General features: G+C 40.4%; 1 protein-coding gene across 3 annotated transcripts in view; it reads left to right on the top strand.

The window, feature by feature from the left end:
* jarid2b (jumonji and AT-rich interaction domain containing 2b) overlaps positions 1-19158 on the top strand; it is a 384803-nt gene that overhangs the window by 32377 nt on the left and 333268 nt on the right. The window lies entirely within an intron of this gene.

Here is a 19158-nt window from a genome sequence, read left to right as displayed (position 1 = left end):
AAATAGACTGATTTTATCTTCCCTGTCTTTTATTTTTATTCCTTTTATATTATTATCTATTCTTATCAATTCTGCTAGTGGTTCTATAGCTAGCGCAAACAATAAAGGTGATAGTGGGCATCCTTGCCGCGTTGACCTGCTTAAGTTAAATTGCTTTGATACATGTCCATTTACTGTCACTTTTGCTAACGGTCCCTTATATAATGCTTTAATCCAATTAATATACTTCTCCGGTAAACTGAATTTTTGCAATACTTTGAACAAATAATTCCATTCTACTCTGTCGAAGGCCTTCTCTGCGTCTAAAGCAACTGCTACTGTAGGTGCTTTATTTCCTTCTACTGCATGAATTAAGTTAATAAATTTACAAATATTGTCTGTTGTGCGTCTTTTTTTGATAAATCCAGTTTGGTCTAAATTTACCATTTTCGGTACCTGTTCTGCTAATCTGTTTGCTAATAGTTTAGCTATTATCTTACACAATTACTATGTTTGAGGCATTAAGATGCTTTAAATTGGCAAGGCATGGAAGGATGCAGACCTCATGGGGCTCGTATTAAATAGCCCAAAAGGTTGGCATTGATATGGTAGGTTTGACTGCTAATTTAATTTGATAGCTAATTTGGGGTTTGTTTGTTGATAAGGCCATTAAATTATGAAGATCAGCCTTTGTAAATTCTGCCTTCTGTTTTCAATACATGGAAAGAATATCTCAACTCTGGGTTTTCTTTTTATGGTGTGTCTTTGAAATCCTTGATGCCCTTTCATGGGTTACCAATGGGGTATAAACGAATGATGCAACTAGGTTGTGTGCAATAACCTGCCGTACATTTGGTTTTCACTGTATCTGCTGAGATTTTCAAATCTATTTTGCAATTGTTAGCCAATTTAGTATATTTTGGGAGTGAGTTTTTGTATTTGGTTTAGAGTTTTATTTCAATGTTATTTGTTGGGCAAAATTGGTTAATTTTCATTTATATATAAATGCATCAACTTTTTGTTCTCTACCACAAAATATAAAAACTAGGCACAGTCATTGAAGATTTAAAGTGGAGGTCGATAAGTTTTTGAATTATTTTAGGGAAGAGTCATGGAATAAGAGTTGAAGGTTGGGACAGATCAGCCATGATGTTGGGGTAGACAGGATAGGCTGCTTGGCTCTTTTTCTGTGTTTGTATGATGTCTTGTCATTACACAGATTCTGTCAAATATATTGGAATCTCCGTATACTGATCTTTAAGAATATGTAAAGGGAGGACTCCTCTGTCAGACAAGGCATTAAAGATCAGGCTAAATTCTTTTTAAGGGGTTAGTAGATTTTGTTATTCATGATTGATCCTTTATTCAAATGTGCAACGGTGTTGAAGCTGGCTGTGCAGCCTGCAAGTGGCACCAAATGAAATCCAGTCATTCACAAACGTCTCACTGTGTTTTGGTCACGGAAGTTGCTAGGTTGGATGCTGAAGATGGTGTACAAAATTACTACAAGATAATGTGGCCTTGGGAATAAAACTCCTCAGGTAATACAGGCAGGATTGCTTTTTGAGTGATTTTGCTTGCCTGGTTTTACTCTCTTTATCCCCTTTAGCAGCCCCTCTAAACTAATTTCGTGACACGCAGAGCACTGTCTTTAATGAAAGTTCTGAAAATTCCGGGAAGCTTCCACTTATTGTTGGCATGGAGTTAAGTTGGTGATGATTGGGAGGGCGGTGGGAGCAATGGAATATTCAACCTTATTTCCAAGGTAGGGCTCTAGATGCATTTTGGAAAAATCCAAGCCTACCTTGAGGTGAACAAAGGTTGATTGGAAAACTTAGACTCAGTTTGCAAATGATTTAGTCATCTAGGCTAGCGTAGTTGTTAGTGCAACACTATTGCTCCAATAGTGACACGAGTTTGATTTCGCTGCTCTAAGAAGTTTGTGCGTTCTTCCCGTGTCTGCGTGGGTTTCCTCCGGGTGCTTCAGTTTGTTCCCGCCTTCCAAAACTTAACGTTTATAAGTTAATTGTATTAAGGGTGGCTCGGGCTGTAAAGCTGAATAAAATAAATAAGCTTGTGACCATTTGCTACTTTTAATTGTACACCCCACTCTCACCTGTACCAGTTTGTTGCTCTGCTCCAGGAATGCTTACTTTGTGACTAACATATTGCCACCATACTGATACTCAAATTTTAGTAATTTCCAAATGATCATTCCCAGCACTTTGGTATCTTCACTTCAGATTTCCAGCATCTGAGTTGGGGTTTACCAAAGTTAAAAGTAGCCACTTCCAGCCTCAAGGTTTCACTACCAAACAGGAAGTGCACAGCTTAGCAGAAAATTTTGACTGGCCCAGAAACCACACTTTCTATCATCTCTGATCTTTCTGCTTCTATTTAATTCATATCTTTGGCCTGTTATCCCCTCTTCCATCTTCTGATGTTACTCTGTGTCATTCAATCATCCCTTTCATTTAATGCTGCATATTAAAACCTGTTAATCAGTAATTTTCCTTAATTCAGGCCAAAGTTCATTGACCTGAGAGTGTTAATGGTATTTTCTGGATATTTCCTGTTTTTTAAAAAATTGTCACATGTGCACAGCATTGTCTTGCGGCCAGCAACATTGAATGGTCCTCTCTGTTCAGGGTGGTGGTAACTGAAGGATTGTTGATCAAGGCAGCAGAAGGACAAGTCCCCTGTGATCATAGAAGTCGCAGGTTGCCACCCTCTCCTCCCCCACTCCACTCTCGTAATAAAAGTTCCCACAAGCGACACAGTTCTGGAATCTTGACCTACATTCTCTCTTCAATGGGTTTTGAAACAACGGTTTTCAGACACTAAAGAAAAATATTTTTCTCAGCCATGGAACACAGCAAATGATGGGGAGGATATGGTCAGCAGAGTTATGGATTTATGGAGATCTAATGCCACTTATTACCAGACCTTTCAAACCTCCCCTGGAACAGCCTACCCAAAACATTCAAAGGATAACTTGGTGCAGTTTCTTATGGGATCCTCCTTTGCATCTTAAATTCCCACCATGTCTCACCACCCAAATCGTTGACTTCCATCCGTGCAATTAAGCTACCATAATTTTGGAAGACAAAAGACATATCCTCACACTAAGTAACTCCTCCCAATGGTAATTCTTGAATATTGGTGTGAAAACAGGCGTTAGTTATGCACCACTTGAGACTCATTCTGTGCATGTATGATTTTTGGTATACTCACATGCCCTCCTGGGGAGGGCACATAGCACAGAGGCTCACTCTTTTTGTAGAGTTAATTATACGAAAGGAAACTAGTATAAATTGTAGAAATATTAACAAAGTAGAAAATACAGGAAAGTTGTTGCTAGACCAACTTATCAACCTGAAATGGTAATCTATTCTTGCCAGCAACCGTGTCTTCATCAGTTGACTATTTCGGATCTTTTCTGAATTAACCCACCATAGTCTAAATTTTTAAGAGAAATCTATCCTTCTAAACAGCAATCATGATTTTTTTTGAAAAACTCAAATGTTTTCCTCTGCTTATTTACTCAGTAGTAAAGTTGGCATGTTATGTGCTTGATTTTGGGGGTATAATGGCTGCTTGTAAAATCTTGTGCAAAAATGGTTGAGGATTTTTTTTGTTCAATAAGACACGTCACCAGCTTTTCAATTAAAATATATTCTTGAATTTATATAATTGCTAGTTCTGCAACGAAAGTGGAGAGGATAAGGTAGCTTCATTTTGCTTTGGTTTTAAATGATATATGGTAATTTGCAAATGAGATGTTGCCAACTGTGCAGTTAACTGGCTGCTTTAAATTTCAAAATTATAGGCAAATTATTAAAATGTTTCATTTGCTTGCATGTGTAGTAGGAGTATTGCTGCTACCTGTACTTTAACAGTGGATCAGACACAAATGATTATTTGTGCAGATTGTATAATTCTTTAATATCTAAAAATTTGCAACAGGTTTTGGTTGCAGCCAGATCCCAGTAGCCTTAGTAAAAATGACCTCTGTCCTCTTGATATTTTAATTACCTGTTTTGAATGCCTTTCTTTGAATTTGGTTTTGGTGGATGAAACTTAAATTGGAATCTCACGGATGATAGGTACCAGTGAATCAAAATGAGTGCCAGTTCATGAAAATACTCAGTGGGGGTATTGTTTGGGGATTCCAGTTGATGCCTCTCTGGTTTTCATTGGAAATACTGCCAGTAATTGAAAAGATGTTAATGTACCAGTGTATTGCCTGGATTAGAGGCTGGACAAACTTTTTCATTTGCTTTCTTTGGAGTGTTGTAGGCGGAGGGAAGACCTGGTAGAAAATTTACAAAATGATGAAAGTCAGAATATTTTTCTCAGGGTAAAAATGTCACACACTTGAGGACGTGTTGAAGGTGGGGATGTGGGTGTTTATAGGAGATGTTTGTACCCTGACATGACAAACATAGAATCTCCCTCATCCTCACCTACCACCCCACCAGCCTCCTCATCCAACAAGTTATCTGTCGGAATTTCCGGGACTTAATACAGGATTCCACCACCAGACACATTTTTCCCTCTCAGTCTACCGCAGGGACCGCTCCCTCATGCACTCATCCCTCCCCACCCATTGCACCCATGACACTTTTCGCACAGGAGGTACAACACTTGCACCCACACCTCCCTCTTCACCATGGTCCGGGGCCCCAAACAGGCCTTTCAAGTGAAGCAACACTTCAGTTGCACATCCAGAGGACTTGTTTACTGGATCTGGTGTTCCTTTTGTGCTACATCAGAGAGACTGGTTGCAGACTAGAAGATCGCTTCACTCAGCACCTCTTTGCTGTTCACAACCACAGTGGCCAACCATTTCAATTCTGAGTCACACTCCTGCGATCTCATGTCTGTCCATAGCCTTGTGTATTGTCCCATCCAGACCACCCGCAGATTGGAAGAACCACACTTTATTTTCCGTATGGGCATTCTCCAACCAGATGGCATTAACATTGATTTTCCTGCTTTCCATTAAACCCACTTGCCTTTTCTTACCCCTTCCCCTTTCCTGTCTTTCCAGTTCTTCCCAGCCAGCGCTACCATTTCCCCCCACCCCTCATTGCTGCTATCCCCTCCCTCCTTTCTCTACCTACCATCTCCTGCCTTTGCATCCCTCTTCACCCCTCTTTTGTTTGGAGGCCTGCTGGCATTTTCTCATACTTTGAAGGGCTTAAGCCCGAGTTGGTTATGTATCTTGCTACATAAACGACACTGTTTGACCTGCTGAGCTTCTCCAGCATTTTGTTTTTGTGGGGTGATTGGATAGGAGTATACTGATGGTTTAGAGTGTATGTGTCAAGAGGGAGGTAGTGTTGGGGATATTGACGCACGTTAAAGTGGTGTCTACAGATGTTTAAAGATGTTACATAGCAAGTGGTGAGTGCCTGGAACGGGCTGAACAGTGGTTGAAGCAGATAAATTCGTAGCATTTAAGAGGCTTTGAGATATGATTGTAGGCGAGGAATAGAGATATGTATTGGGTGCAAACACCAAAGCTTTAGTTTAATTTGGGCATCATGTTCAGCTCAGACATGTGGGCTGAAGAGCCTGTTCCTGTGCTGTAGTATTTCTTGAGTTTTCAACTTCAACAATTAACATGACAAATTTAACCCTGAAATAAAAATAGGAAATGCTGGAAATGATCAGGAGGGGAAGGGTGGTGGGAGGAGGCTGCTGCATGGGCTCCTGGGTTGGAAGGGCCTGTTACTGTGCTGTGTTCAAATAAATTTTTTTTTAAGATCTTTAAGATAATCAAGGAAGGGATGTCTTTGGAATGGAAGGCTGCAGTTCTTTGTGAATTTGTTTTTGTCTAGCTCCTCCAGCTGTGGCTCACTTAGAGCTTACTGGTAATCACAGAGGTGTGTGGGGGTGGGGGGGGGGGGAGAAGAGGAGAAATTCCTACTAGTATGCACAACATTTTGACCCAATGCTCCAGCTTTGGTGAGGGGAGTGCAGTGGCAATTTTGGTGTGAAACCGAGGCCCTTCATTTTTCATCTTGGATCTTGTGGCACTTTACCGCAGAAATTGCCATGCCCAGAATTGTGATATTACTTTCTGTGAACCAAAGCATTTTGAAAGCAATTGTCTCCATGCGGGTGAGGTGCTGAGGTCATGGAAAGTATTACATGAATGTTCTCTTTTGAAGCTGGTGTTTGTTGTTTATGTAAAACTTGAACAACAGGCAAGAAGCAAAGGTGGTAAGATTAGGGAACCCTTGACTGAGGAAATTGAGGGTTTGGTTAGGAAAAAGGAAGAGGTGTACATCAGGCATGTGGAACTTAACAGTGAGTTCTTTGAGATTTATAGATGATGTTGGAAAGATTTTAGAGTGGTAAGGAAGGCAAAAAGGAGACATGAATTAGTCCTGGCTAATATAAAATGATACCAAAACCAATTAGTAGCACAAGGGTAGCAAGGAAAGAGTTTGACCCCCTCATGAAATGAAGGGGAATTCTTTGAGTGGTGTCCTGGATGAATTATTTACCTCTGAATTCACCATTAAGAAGAAGGGGAAGGTTGGGTGTTTGGGTAGGAGTATGTTGATGGTTTGGAGTGTGTCAAAAAGGAGGTAGTGTTGGGGATATTGGTACACATTAATCCCCAGGGCCTGATGAAATCTTTACCAGGGTATTGTGAGAGGCAAAGGGAGGAGATGCTCTGGTTCTTATTATGGAAATGTATGTCAGGGATGGGAAATTGTTGAATCATTCTTGGTCATGGGTGAGAGGTACCGGAAGATATTTAAAATGAGCTACGAGGATGATCCAGGAAACGACATGCCATTGAGTCTTTCCTGAACAGTAGGGAATCTATTGGAAAAATAATCAAGGATAGGATTTATGATCACTTGGAAAGGGGAGTCAGAAGGGTTTTATGCATCAAAAATCTAGCCTCACAATTCTCTTTGAGGATATTTTTTTTAAATTGAAAGCAAGATGGTAGATGTGGTATATCTGGATTTTAGCAAATTTTGACAAGGTCCCACATGAAAGTTAGGGCACATGGGATCCAGTGTTTTGGAAAATGAGGTCCAGAATTGGTTTGGTGAATTGAGGCAGAGATGATAGTGGGGGAAGGTTTGTTTCTGACTGGTAGTCTGTAACTAGTGACATACTGCAGGGATTGGTTCTGGGACTGTTGTTTGTCATGTATATAAATGACTTGGATAAAAATATCTGTGGTGCAATAAGGAAGTGTGCTGATGGGGTTGTAGATGAGAGGGATGGTTCTCTAGAATCTCAAAGGTCATGGATCAGTTGGAAAATTGGGCAGATGGAATCTAATCCAGATAAGTGTGAAATAATGCATTTTAGGTCATCTAACTGGCAGGATGAGAACAGTGGATCTGTGCTGATGACGAGGGACCTTGAGGTACAAGTTTATAGCTCCTTGAAAATGGCACCACAGATCAAAAGGATAGCGAAGAGGTAGTTAAAACCACAGCATTTAAAAGGCATTTGGACAGTTACATGGATAGGAAAGCAATAGAGGGATATGTGCCAAATGCAGAGAAATGGGATCAGGGCAGATGGGTGTCATGGGCGAGTTGAGGTGAAGGTTGTGTTTCCATGATTATAACTTTCAAAATTAATTTTTGTTCCATTCATACTGCAAAATGTTGAATAGCAGATGTGATCTTTCAATTCTTATCAGGCTGTAATGCTTTGGATTACCCTGAGGGGAGAGAGGCAAAAGTAGTCTGTCCCTCTGTAGACTTGATGGCTGCAAGATAACATTGTTTGAAACTGCAGTTTTATGAGCCTTGGCATTTGTTCTCGATCTCTTTTAGTTCCTTCTTTTTTGTAAAAATTTGTTAATGTGAACGGAGTGGAAGCTATTATATTCAGGACTTCAGTTTGATGCTGGAAATCATATTTGAGAGTGTGCAGGCCTTTGCTGCTGCTGGTCTCTGAGGTAATGCAAGATCACATAACCACATGGGAGTCTGGCATTGCCCTGTATAATTAACAACACAGGCCTGCTTTTTGTGCTGGGGACTGTAAGGGGGAAGGCTAACATTACGCAGATCAACAAGCTTAACCCCTGGTGTACTAAACTCTTTGCTTTTCAGACTCACAAATCTGTATCCTGTCCCAACTCTTTGTTTTCTGGTGGCCAAACCTTAAGATCGAATCCTCTGATTTACATTCACAAACAAAAAAAGAATAAAAATCGTAATTAAACTTGACAGAGCTTGTTCATAGTTTGAGATGCAGTACAGTCCATGCTGCCCAATTACACCCATGTGACCAATTGACCATATGGCTTTGGAACATGTTAGGAAACGGAGTGTCCGAAGAAACCCAAGCAGATCACTGGGAAATCGTACAAACTCGTTACATTCAGTGGTGGAGTCAAACCTGGGTCGCTAGTGTGGTCATGGTGTGTGCTATTCTCTGCCCAAACCATGGCGCCCTTATTAAATATCAAAGGGCAGATAGAGAAATGCTCACAGTTGCAGTTAGTGGGTAGTACAGACAGATTTTTGGGTGGTCCTGGAATATTTCTAATGAGGCTTAGGGTAGTATGGAGAAATTCACAAACCTGATAGCTGCTGGACAAAGACTTCTGGAATCAAGAGGTGCTGGTCCTCGAAAGTGAAGGAACTTGTAGGTAGACAGTAGACTTCTCAGAACAGAGTATGGTGTGAGGTGCCAGTCTGAACTAGAACCAGCCCAAGGCAATCGTAAATTGGGATCCACATAACAAATCACCAGACTGGAATATATTGCTCTTTCAATATTATCGGTGGAATCAACATTTCTCCTCTTAATTCCCTGTTTCAGCTTTTTTTCCCACACATGTTTCAGACCTCTTTTTGTTAATATGATTGCATCCAATTCTTTAAATGTGTGTTTCTGCCATGCTTCGTGCATTGCAAACCTGACAATAATTTGAAGATTGTATCTATGAGAAATACCAAATGGTTGAAAAGGGTTAAAGTCCTGATTCTGCATTTGTAGTACCTTTCACGCATTTCAAATGTGTGGATTTTTGCCCTCCTCAATATTTCCTTTTAGGGGTTAAAAAAAACCCCAGATTGTGTGTGCTGCTTTCCTGCTTTGTAAATATAGTGTTGGGTGTACTGCCTATCCTTTGTGTACAGAGTGCAGATCAATATACGTAGTGCCATTGAAGGGTGAAATTGTGCCCCCCTGAAATATACCTCTGACATTGAATTGGTTGGCATTGCTTGTTGAATTCTATATCACAAACAGTGATTATACATTCTAATATACTTCGCCACTTTGAATTTAGTTGTACCTTTCTTTAAGATGGCAAGAATGCCACTTTAACCCTTTGAATCATAAGCTTTAATAACTTGCCTCTAAACAGTTATTAGATTTGACACCTTGTAGTTTGTGTCAAAGCTAATTGCTTGATAATATTACCTGTGAAATAGAGAGAGTGCAGAGAAGGTTCACGAGAATGTTGATAGGATTTCAGGGTCTGAGTTACAGGGAAAGGTTGTGCAGACTGGGGCTTTTTTTCTCTGGAGCGTAGAAGATTGAGAGGGGACTTGATAGAGGTGTTTAAGATTTTAAAAGGGACAGACAGAATAAATGTGGATAGGCTTTTTCAATTAAGAAAGGGGGAGATTCAAACTAGAGGACATGGTTTAAGATTGAAGGGGGAAAATTATAAGGGGAACATGAGGGGAAATTTCTTTACGCAGAGGGTGGTGGGGATGTGGAATGAGCTTCCGGCAGACGTGGTCGAGACGGGATCATTGGTTACATTTAAGGAAAGACTGGATCGTTACATGGATAGGAGGGGACTAGAAGGGTATGGACCCGGGTGCTGGTCAGTGGGACTAGGAGGGTGGGGATTTGCTACGGCATGGACTAGTAGGGCCGAACTGGCCTGTTCTGTGCTGTAAGTGGTTATATGGTTATATGATTTGCCATCAAATAAGTTGTTGGTACAATTGTTGCAGGATATACTTCTGACATCTTACTATTCTTTGAAAATGGTGATACTTCCTCTACATATTCTTTCTCACTAATCGCCTCCTTGGCATTGTCCCCTGTGACCAGAGGAAGTCTTCCCTTATCACCAATCGTGGCCTAAAACAGCCTTTCCAAATGAAGCAACACTTGTGAATCTGGGAGTAATCTATTGCATCAATTGCTCAAGTTGTGATCTTCTCTACATCAAAGAGACTGGACGCAGACTGGGAGATTGCTTCGCTGAGTGTTATCACCACTCTACAAAATCCAAACTATTTTTGGAGTGGAGGGGCAGGTGGAAATCACATTGAAAGATGTAAAATTATATCTCAAAACAAAACTGGATTTGCTGGTATCCTTTCGAGAAGGGAAACTGGCAGTCGTGGCCTTGTCCATCCATGATTAATCTGTGTTTGATCTGTAAAACCTAAAATCTGTAACACTGATGGTTACAGAGAACTTTATTTGGACAAGACTATGTTGAATCTATGTGCAACCTGATTGGGTTTGATTGTTTCTACTGGTGAACTTGAATAGCTAACTTACTTTCAAATATGTTGTCAGGGCCTGTGAAGTCGATGAGGAATCGATGCCATCATGAGACAAAGATGAGAAAACAAAGTATGTTTGTGAGAATGGTTGTCAATGTGTGACTCAAATTGAAAACATTTGGAAAAACGTGAACAAGATTGTCTTCAGAAACTGGGATCAAGAGTACTACGTGGGAGAAACTCAGCAGGTCACACAACATCTATAGGATTTCTCAGATTTAATCCACTTCTCAATTTTTTTTCTCTTGTACCCTCTCACTTGCATCCACCTACAGTATAAAATCTTAACTGTGCTCCCTTCCCCTCTTCTCTCCCCATCTCTCTCTTCTCCCCGCCCCCCCCCCCCCCCCCCCCCCCACCTCCAATGTTGGTTACCCTTTGCTAATACATGTGATGTGACCTGTTGAGTTTCTGCACCATGTTATTGCATTTGAAAGACTTGTTTTTTTTGACTGCTTAAAAAGCATTTTAAAAATTCCTTTATTTTCAATGCAAATTTATTGCCATTCTTGTTCCCATGCTCTGTTAGCCAGAGGTAGCATGGGAACTGTATCCTTCCCCATGTGAAGAATTTTTTCACCCTCATTTATCTCAAACAGAGCTTTTTGGCACCCATTCCTCCTCAACTTGTGACTAAAGTAGGACTTCCTGATACAGTGCGAAACTCTCTGCAAAGTCTCTTGCTTCTGTGGTATTCTTAAAACCGTTTTGAGATGTCACTGTTGTGAACATATTCCTATATTAATTGCATTTAAATTATCTGGCTCTTCAAATCAACCATGGGCAGTCTGCATCTGAAGTTTTGTGTACGCTGGTGTCTGATACTTTTAGTGGAGAATGCTGGAAGCACTCCCATTTATTTTGCATCATAGGCACGTAGTGCAGTGATATTGATTTTTTTTTTCTCAACAAAAAAAGTTAACTCTTGCCTAATTTCCCCCCACCCCCCCCCCCCCTCCACTCCCTTTTCCCTCTATATCCCCAAAGTCCTTTACTGATTACTAAAACAGGCAGCTTTGTGGTTTTGTTAGAGTTGTATAGGTATAGTTAATAATCTAGAAAATTAATTGGAAATCTATCAAAGCAATTTGAGAATTTGAATTCTATTCATTCAGTCGAAAACCTGAGAATAAGTCTTTTCAAAGGGCGGCAAGGTTAGTTAGCATAGCAGTTAGCCCAGTGCTATTACAAGGGACCCAGGTTTGAATCTGGTGCGGTCTTCAAGGAGTGTGCATGAAATCGTTGGGGTGGGTGGGCTGTTGTGGACTGCAAGGGAAGAAAGGGTTTCCTCCGGGTGCTCTGGTTTCCTCCTATGTTCCAAAGAGACACAGTGTTAGTAGATTAATTTAACACATGGGTATATTGTGGGCCAGAAGAGCCTGTTAATGTGCTGGTAGAATGATATCCCTTCCAGGTAGAAGAACCCTTCCTGGATAGCCTGCCCTTTCCCTGATCCCTGAAAGTAGATGTTGGTGTCAAATGAGATGGGTAAGAATCTGGAAGAATAATGCTGTTCCAATCTCGCAGTCAGATGAAAATAAATTTGAACTTGAACTAGCCCGGTCTCCTGAGAATAACAAGTAGGGTGAGGTCATTGTCTTTCTTGGTTAAGGAAAATGTAGCATTCCAGACCTCTGCAATCTGAGTTCTCGCCACTAATGGCCGTCGATAGGTATGGAAACTAATTGGCATTTAAATGTCGGGGCTTTTTCAAAATTACAATTTCATTTCCAGGAGCTAATTTGTGGAAAGATGGGTAACACATTGTAATCTTTAATGAAGTGACTGAGACATGCTGTGTGTGTACAGCTGAGGATGGTCAGGGCTTGTTTGCAAGGACAGACTTGTTAAAAAGTTGTGTTTTGCTCAGTTCTTAAAAGAAAAAGATCAAAATGTTGACAAATGACAAACTGGCCGACAAGCTTCTAAGAAATTGCTCAACCTCTGAGTGTAGATACGTATTGTGAATCAAGTTGGGCTGAGTGCTCTTTGATACTCTTGATACAAATTGCTTGGAGTATTCTTTGCCGTATACAGTTAACACAGTTGGCGTAGCAGTTAGTGCAATGCCTTTACAGTGCAAACAATTTGGACTGGACCTGGGTTAGAATCCTGCGCTGTCTGTAAGGATTTTGTACGTTTTCCCCATGTCTGTGTGGGTTTTCTCCGGGAGCTCCAGTGTCCTATAACCCTTCAAAAACATCTGGAGTGTTGGTTAATGGGGTGTAATTTAGGTTGCATGGACTCCTAGGGCTGAATTGGCCGGTTATCGTGATTTAAAATAATTTAAAACACCATGGATGGCTGGCTTCAGAATGAAGCACTTGGATGCAAGAAAAATGGAGGGGGAGGGAAGAAGTGGGTGGGTTGTTATGGACTGTGAGGGACGGAAGGGTTGGACTGATCGTATTGGTGGGCTGGAATTGTGCTATGAATGCTGAAGAGTTGGAGTCAGAAAACTTGCTTCCCTGTAGTTACTGGAAAAGTAAAAGTCTGGGCAGACTTAGAGCTATAAGCTTGATGGCAGCTGAAGTTCCACACTGTTGAAGCTTTTGAAAGCTTCATTGGAGAGCACCAGACATAGTTCATATTGCATTATTTCTGGGCTTCTGGCATCAGATCAGTATTTTGTTAGTGCATGGCCTAGTGGGGGCCAGAGGACAGGTGGTGTCCATTGGTTTGCATTGCCTTCTTACTTTATATCACCATGTTTCTGAGACAAATGGAACATCTACTCATCCTCTGTCCAACAAGACTACCATTGCCTTTTTTAAAAGTCAACTTTAAGCACTGCCAAATTTTCTGGTGGTTTGTCACAGTGTGGCTGCCAAACCCTGAGGAAATGGGTGCATTTTCTTTTCAGAGTTGCACTTGTAGCAGATCTTTTAAAAAAAAAAAAAGATTTGGTGTTTGCTGACATTTGAGAGCCAGCAGAAATTTTGTATTTGAACCTAAGCATAAATTTTTAATTAAGTTAAAGGCATGTGGCCTCTACTCCTTGCTGCATCTTTAATCTATTTTAATCCTGTAAGTACCATCGCAGGAACTGTCAAATTAGACGCATTATTGCATTTGGCAAAAGGCCACATCTACCCAACATTTAAAGAACAGGATTGGATTTGGGTGGTTTAGGTGGCGGGGAGTTTCATACAAGACAGTATCAACAATACCAGAAACGTTTGTTTTTGTAGAAAAAACTTTTTGGAAACTTTGGTAATTATTGAATTAATATACTGTATTCAGAGTTACACAGTTTCAGAAGCCAGTTGCAATATCCTTGGTTACATTAATAAAAATTGGATTAAAGCTTGTTTGGTTCCACTCCCATCTACCCAGACTGTCTCACTGTAATCCCACCTTTTAAATTATCTGATAATTTGATAATTACAATGCCAGTCGCAAAGCTGATTTTTCACTGACAAAACCCTGACAAGCTTCTGAAGATGAATTATCTAGCAACCTTTGAAATATGTGCCTTCATCTCCAAATGAATAGCTGTGATCACGAAGCAGTGTGATGATCCAGAAATGGATGATTTTTATTTGGAGAACTCTATTGTAAAATATAAAGCAAAGGCACTGATTCTTGCTGAACTTTTCTGCATTGTAGGCCCTACACTGTTTTATTTATTCCTCTCCATTATAACACTTCCAGCAGGTGGTATCTGCTCTTTTCTTGCAGCACCTCAACTTGGGGTAGTGGTAATGAACACTGCAGCCAGGACTGGTTCTATTCTTTATAGATTCCACTCCAACACGCTTTTCAGAAATGTTTGTCCAACAATGGTTTAGAAAGGACCAGCGTATTACATCTGAGACCATGCCTACCCTATTTGATCTGTCTATAGCTCATCTTTAAAGTTGCAATATGGCTGATGATGCACTGTTATACAAGCATTTTATTATATTTTGCCCTATAGAGTATAGATAGTTCAGCTCAATCCTAGAAGGTTGCAGTCATTAAACAACTTTATGCAGAAACTGAGTGAAAGTGTATTTTTGATTCATAGTTGCATTCAAAAACTGGTTGCATTAGAAGAGAAACTGCAGAATCTTAAAATGCAGTAAAGCTTCTGGTATCAGGCACCTACGGGAATTGGTAGATTGGGAGGGGAGGGTGGGGGGGGAGAAATCTTATAGAAACATATAAAGCTTTTAAGGGATTGGACAGGCCAAGTTGTTCCTGATTTGGGGAAAATCAGAACCAGAGGTCACAGTTTAAGGATAAGGGAGAAAGAAGTCTTTTAGGACAGAGATGAGAATTTTTCTCTCTCTCAGAAAGTGGTGAATCTGTGGAAATCCAACTGCGCTGGGTAGCCTTCCCAAGATCGTGTTATATGGCGAGCTCTCCACTGGCCACCAAGACAGAGGTGCACCAAAGAAGAGGTACAAGGACTGCCTAAAGAAATCTCTTGGTGCCTGCCACATTGACCACCACCAGTGGGCTGATATCGCCTCAAACCGTGCATCTTGGCGCCTCACAGTTTGGCGGGTAGCAACCTCCATTGAAGAAGACAGCAGAGCCCACCTCACTGACAAAAGACAAAGGAGGAAAAACACAACACCCAACCCCAACCAACCAATTTTCCCTTGCAACCGCTGCAACTGTGTCTGCCTGTCCCGCATCGGACGTCAGCCACAAACGAGCCTGCAGCTGACGTGGACATTACCCCTCCGTTAATCTTCGTCCATGAAGCCAAGCCAAAGAAAAGAGTTGAAGCCAGTTCCTTATCTATATTTAACAAGGAATTAGATTTGGCCCTTGTGGATCAGGGGGTATGGGGAGAAGGCAGGTACTGAGAAGACGATCAGCCATGATCAATATGAATGGCGATTGTAGGCTTGAAGGGCCAAATGTTTCTCAGTACAATACCTACGTAATACACCTGCATTAAGAATAAACAGTTTAAAAGACAAAAATATTGTATTGTACCTACATTGAACAAACTTCACTTGCATGAATATGTAAACCATATCTATTTAACCATCGCTACATCTGCAGGTTCCTCCCCTGCACAGAGCTGTCCAAAAGAAGAACAATAACATCACAATTAACCCCCCTCCCCAAGCTTGCAGATAAAGCTGTATATACTTAATATACTAATAAAGATGAAGACTCTTACTAAGCAGCAAATAAAGAGACATTTTAAGAGAGTCATCCCAATGACTCAACTCTTCACCCTGGGCGATACCATTTTATTCAAACACAACTTTATTCAAAAAATTGCTATGAGGAAAGCACAACCAAGGCACTCTGCTGGCTGGATATTTGTTTCCATCATCACCAAAGGTTTGTGTTACTTCAGAGAACATCTACTTTTGCAATTTTAAACATTTATTTAAATATTTATTTGTTCTAATCATCTGTGTTTTTACTTTTTGTTGCTGGTTGCTTGACTTCCAGGTAACAGGTTTTATGTATCAGGCTTATTCAGCAATTAAACACTCTTTGAGGCAAGTGTGACCCAATATCCATCAACACAAAATAGAACCTTCATAAATTTTTTTTTTTTTTTGGCCAGATAGATAGCTAAAATCTTGATTTTAAGATGAAGGAATTAAGGTGGCAGGAATTGCAGACCGTGGGTCCTCAGAAGTGGAAAGTCCATTCTCTGGAGGAATTATCTAAAATTTGGGCAAGATGGTGAGAGCAGTACCTTGAACAGTTTCAGGGTTGGGAGAAGATTAAGGAAATGGGGAGGACAAGACCATGAAAATATTTGCAAACAACAAGTTTTAAAACAGATCTAATTTAAATCGGAGCTAGTACTGTTCAGCAGAATTGGGATGATGGAGACTGGCTGATGGTTCAGCTAAGATGCAGTTAGCATTTTTTTGGACAAGCTGTGATTCAAGAAGAATAGAACACAGGGAGGTGATTTGAGAGGATAGTTTAAGGAATTCTGCTGAAGTGAAAACTTGGGCAATGTTTTTAGGATGGAATAGTGGGCCTGTTGACAAAATGGATTTTGGTCAAGAACCTAACTTTGAAGGTTGAGTTCTACATAGTTGACATGGAGAGAGGTAGTGTTTGTGACTGGTGAAGGACTTGGTGACAGAGCTCATCATTCCAATGTTTATTCCTGGTGCTGGATAAATTGGGAGCCTGGCAATAGTGGTTATGTAGAGCTATTGTTAACCAATCAATACTAGTATAAAGTTTTAAGAGGATGTTGAGGTGTTGTGGGGCGCGGGGGGGTGGGGGGGGGGGAAAAGAAGCATAGATTTTTGAAGAGCTTCTGAGGGAATAATGTGTGGAAAGAGAAACTAATACATGTGATTCTCTGTTCTCTGACTACAATTGGAGAGAGCAAAATGATACAGAATGAGTGCAGTCCCAATGAACCAGAGGTGTTGGAGAAGAATGGTGACATCTATGTCAAGTGGAGAAGGTTGGGTAGAACTTTGATAGTGATGATGTCATTAGTTACAGTTACTATGGAAATGGATGAAATGTGCATGAGACAGACTGGAATGAAGGTCCATTTTGATTTCTGCTGTCGTATAGTCATGCCTTGTCAGCTATCTAATCTTTTGGCTTTTAAAGATTGACAGATTTAATTTTCAAAGATGCTGCCACCCTACTTTCATTCCAGGTTACACTGGAAATAACACTTGCATTTCGATGCATCAACTCCAAACCAAAGAGTAGGTTTAATAAGACACACTTTTGAGACCTGCCAGAAAGAAATAATCCTTGGAAGCTATGGAGGATAGAAAGGGGCGAGCTCAGGTTATCATACTTCTCAAGGAGACAAATAACACTGGATAGCAATATTTGTCAAAAGGTTTGCTTCCTGAAAAAAAAGTGGGGATTATGATAGACAACTTCAAGCTGAACACAAAGATAATTTCTGATTTACTTATGTTGAAAGAAACATTAAGTTAACTTTTACTGAATTTAGTATGTTTAATCACATAATGAATTTTCAATGACATGCTTGAAGTAACTTAAAATATGACAGGAAATTACAAAAATAGGTTATATCTCAAAAATTGTATGTGATAGCAAATTTTAAGGTGATTTTTGAGGTCAATAGTCCAAAATCCATAAAATACATTCAAAAAGTGTTCAGGAAGGAAAATCTTTGTTGTCCAGTATAATTTAAATGATGTTCAGATGTGGACCTATCCCTTTCCACACAGTGTTGCAATCTATCACTCTACTGGACTGCAATACTGTAGGACCAAAGGTACAATGGATGACTGTGACCTACTGTGGGCAAGGGGAGCCCACATTAAAATTTTTTTAATGATGTTGGCTTTCACATGGGGCTAGCATATCAGAAGCTTATTTGATGGTGGGTGAGAGCAAGGGAGCCCAATCCCCATTTGCTTTGTAGTTCACTTGTTTCTTTTGAGGATGCTTTAATGGGCAGTACTGGGTGTGGGTGCAGTGGCTTGTTGACAAATTGTGCACCTGGTTCCTTTATTTCTTCCTACACTCAGCAAAATTGAGATCTTCCCCTGTCAATTTTTCCTTGCCAAATGCATACAAAGCTAACACCTTTCATAATAACATGCATGTCCACACCCACAGATTTCCAGTTTGAGATGTAATGCACAGGAAGATTTTGAAAGTCTGATTTTTAAAAATAGCATTACTTGAATTTCCAGGTAAGTTATTTCTCCGCCTTAGCAACATTTTGAAACATTTTTGCAAGCCCTTAATTGAAGCAGTAGTTCAGGAATCTAGATCTTTTGATTTGAAGCACTCTTCTTGCCTGCAGTGTTATTTGCTCGAACAGGACTTGATGTTTGGTGTTTGGAAAATGGGGACATGCTTCTCATACAGATTATTTTGCCAAATGATTTCTGTAATTTGGACATTGGCTGTGAAACATCTGCACTCTATGGAAAAAAGAACAGGTTGAACCTCATAAATCTGGTGCTCTGTGGTCTGGCACCTGCCATAGGTACAAACTCCTTACGTATAATGCACAATTTAAACTGAAGTCCCTATCACTAACCGTGATTTGATTTGTGATGTATTTGATCCTTTTAGTTCAGAAAATAGGTCTGACCGAAACACCTACTGCATTTTGACAGCTATTTCCTGTGCATTTTCTATTTTGCGGGTCCCAATGTCACTGGATTAAAGAAGTTCGATCTGCACTACGTTTGAATCTTTCCATCACCACTTCTCCAGTCCAATATGTCTGTTCTCTTCAGTTACATTGTCTTTTAAAAGGAATGTCAGAATAAGGAAACATATTCAGTGTCATACATTGTTGAAGCAGGATCTTCAGCTGAACATAAAATAGCTACTACACTGATCCCATTTATTTGTAGCCTTCTGCTTGTTGGCAATTCAAATGCTTGCCAAGTAACCTGAATGATGCAGTAGTCTCAAACTCCACCTCATTCTGTGCATTCAGATTACAGCCAGCCTTATGAGTTTGGTGGCGTGGGGGGGGGGGGGGGGGGGGGAGGTGGAGATGAAATTATTCCCCAGAACCACTTGCTTTATTTAAATCTGTATTTAGTTTTGAAAACCTCTACACTATGGCTTTGATGCTGTGACAAGTTGCTTTCCAAACTATTGGGCCATGTACCTGTTCATGCTACAACACACTTTTAATTCAATTTTTGAAATGCAGCATTCTGAAAGTCAATTTGCCAATGAACTGGTGAATTTCGAGGGA

This window comes from Narcine bancroftii, chromosome 1 (assembly GCF_036971445.1).
Source record: "Narcine bancroftii isolate sNarBan1 chromosome 1, sNarBan1.hap1, whole genome shotgun sequence".
Classification (NCBI taxonomy): Eukaryota; Metazoa; Chordata; class Chondrichthyes; order Torpediniformes; family Narcinidae; genus Narcine; species Narcine bancroftii.
The sequence above is the reverse complement of the archived record's forward strand: the minus strand, read 5'-3'. Positions and strand labels throughout refer to the sequence as shown.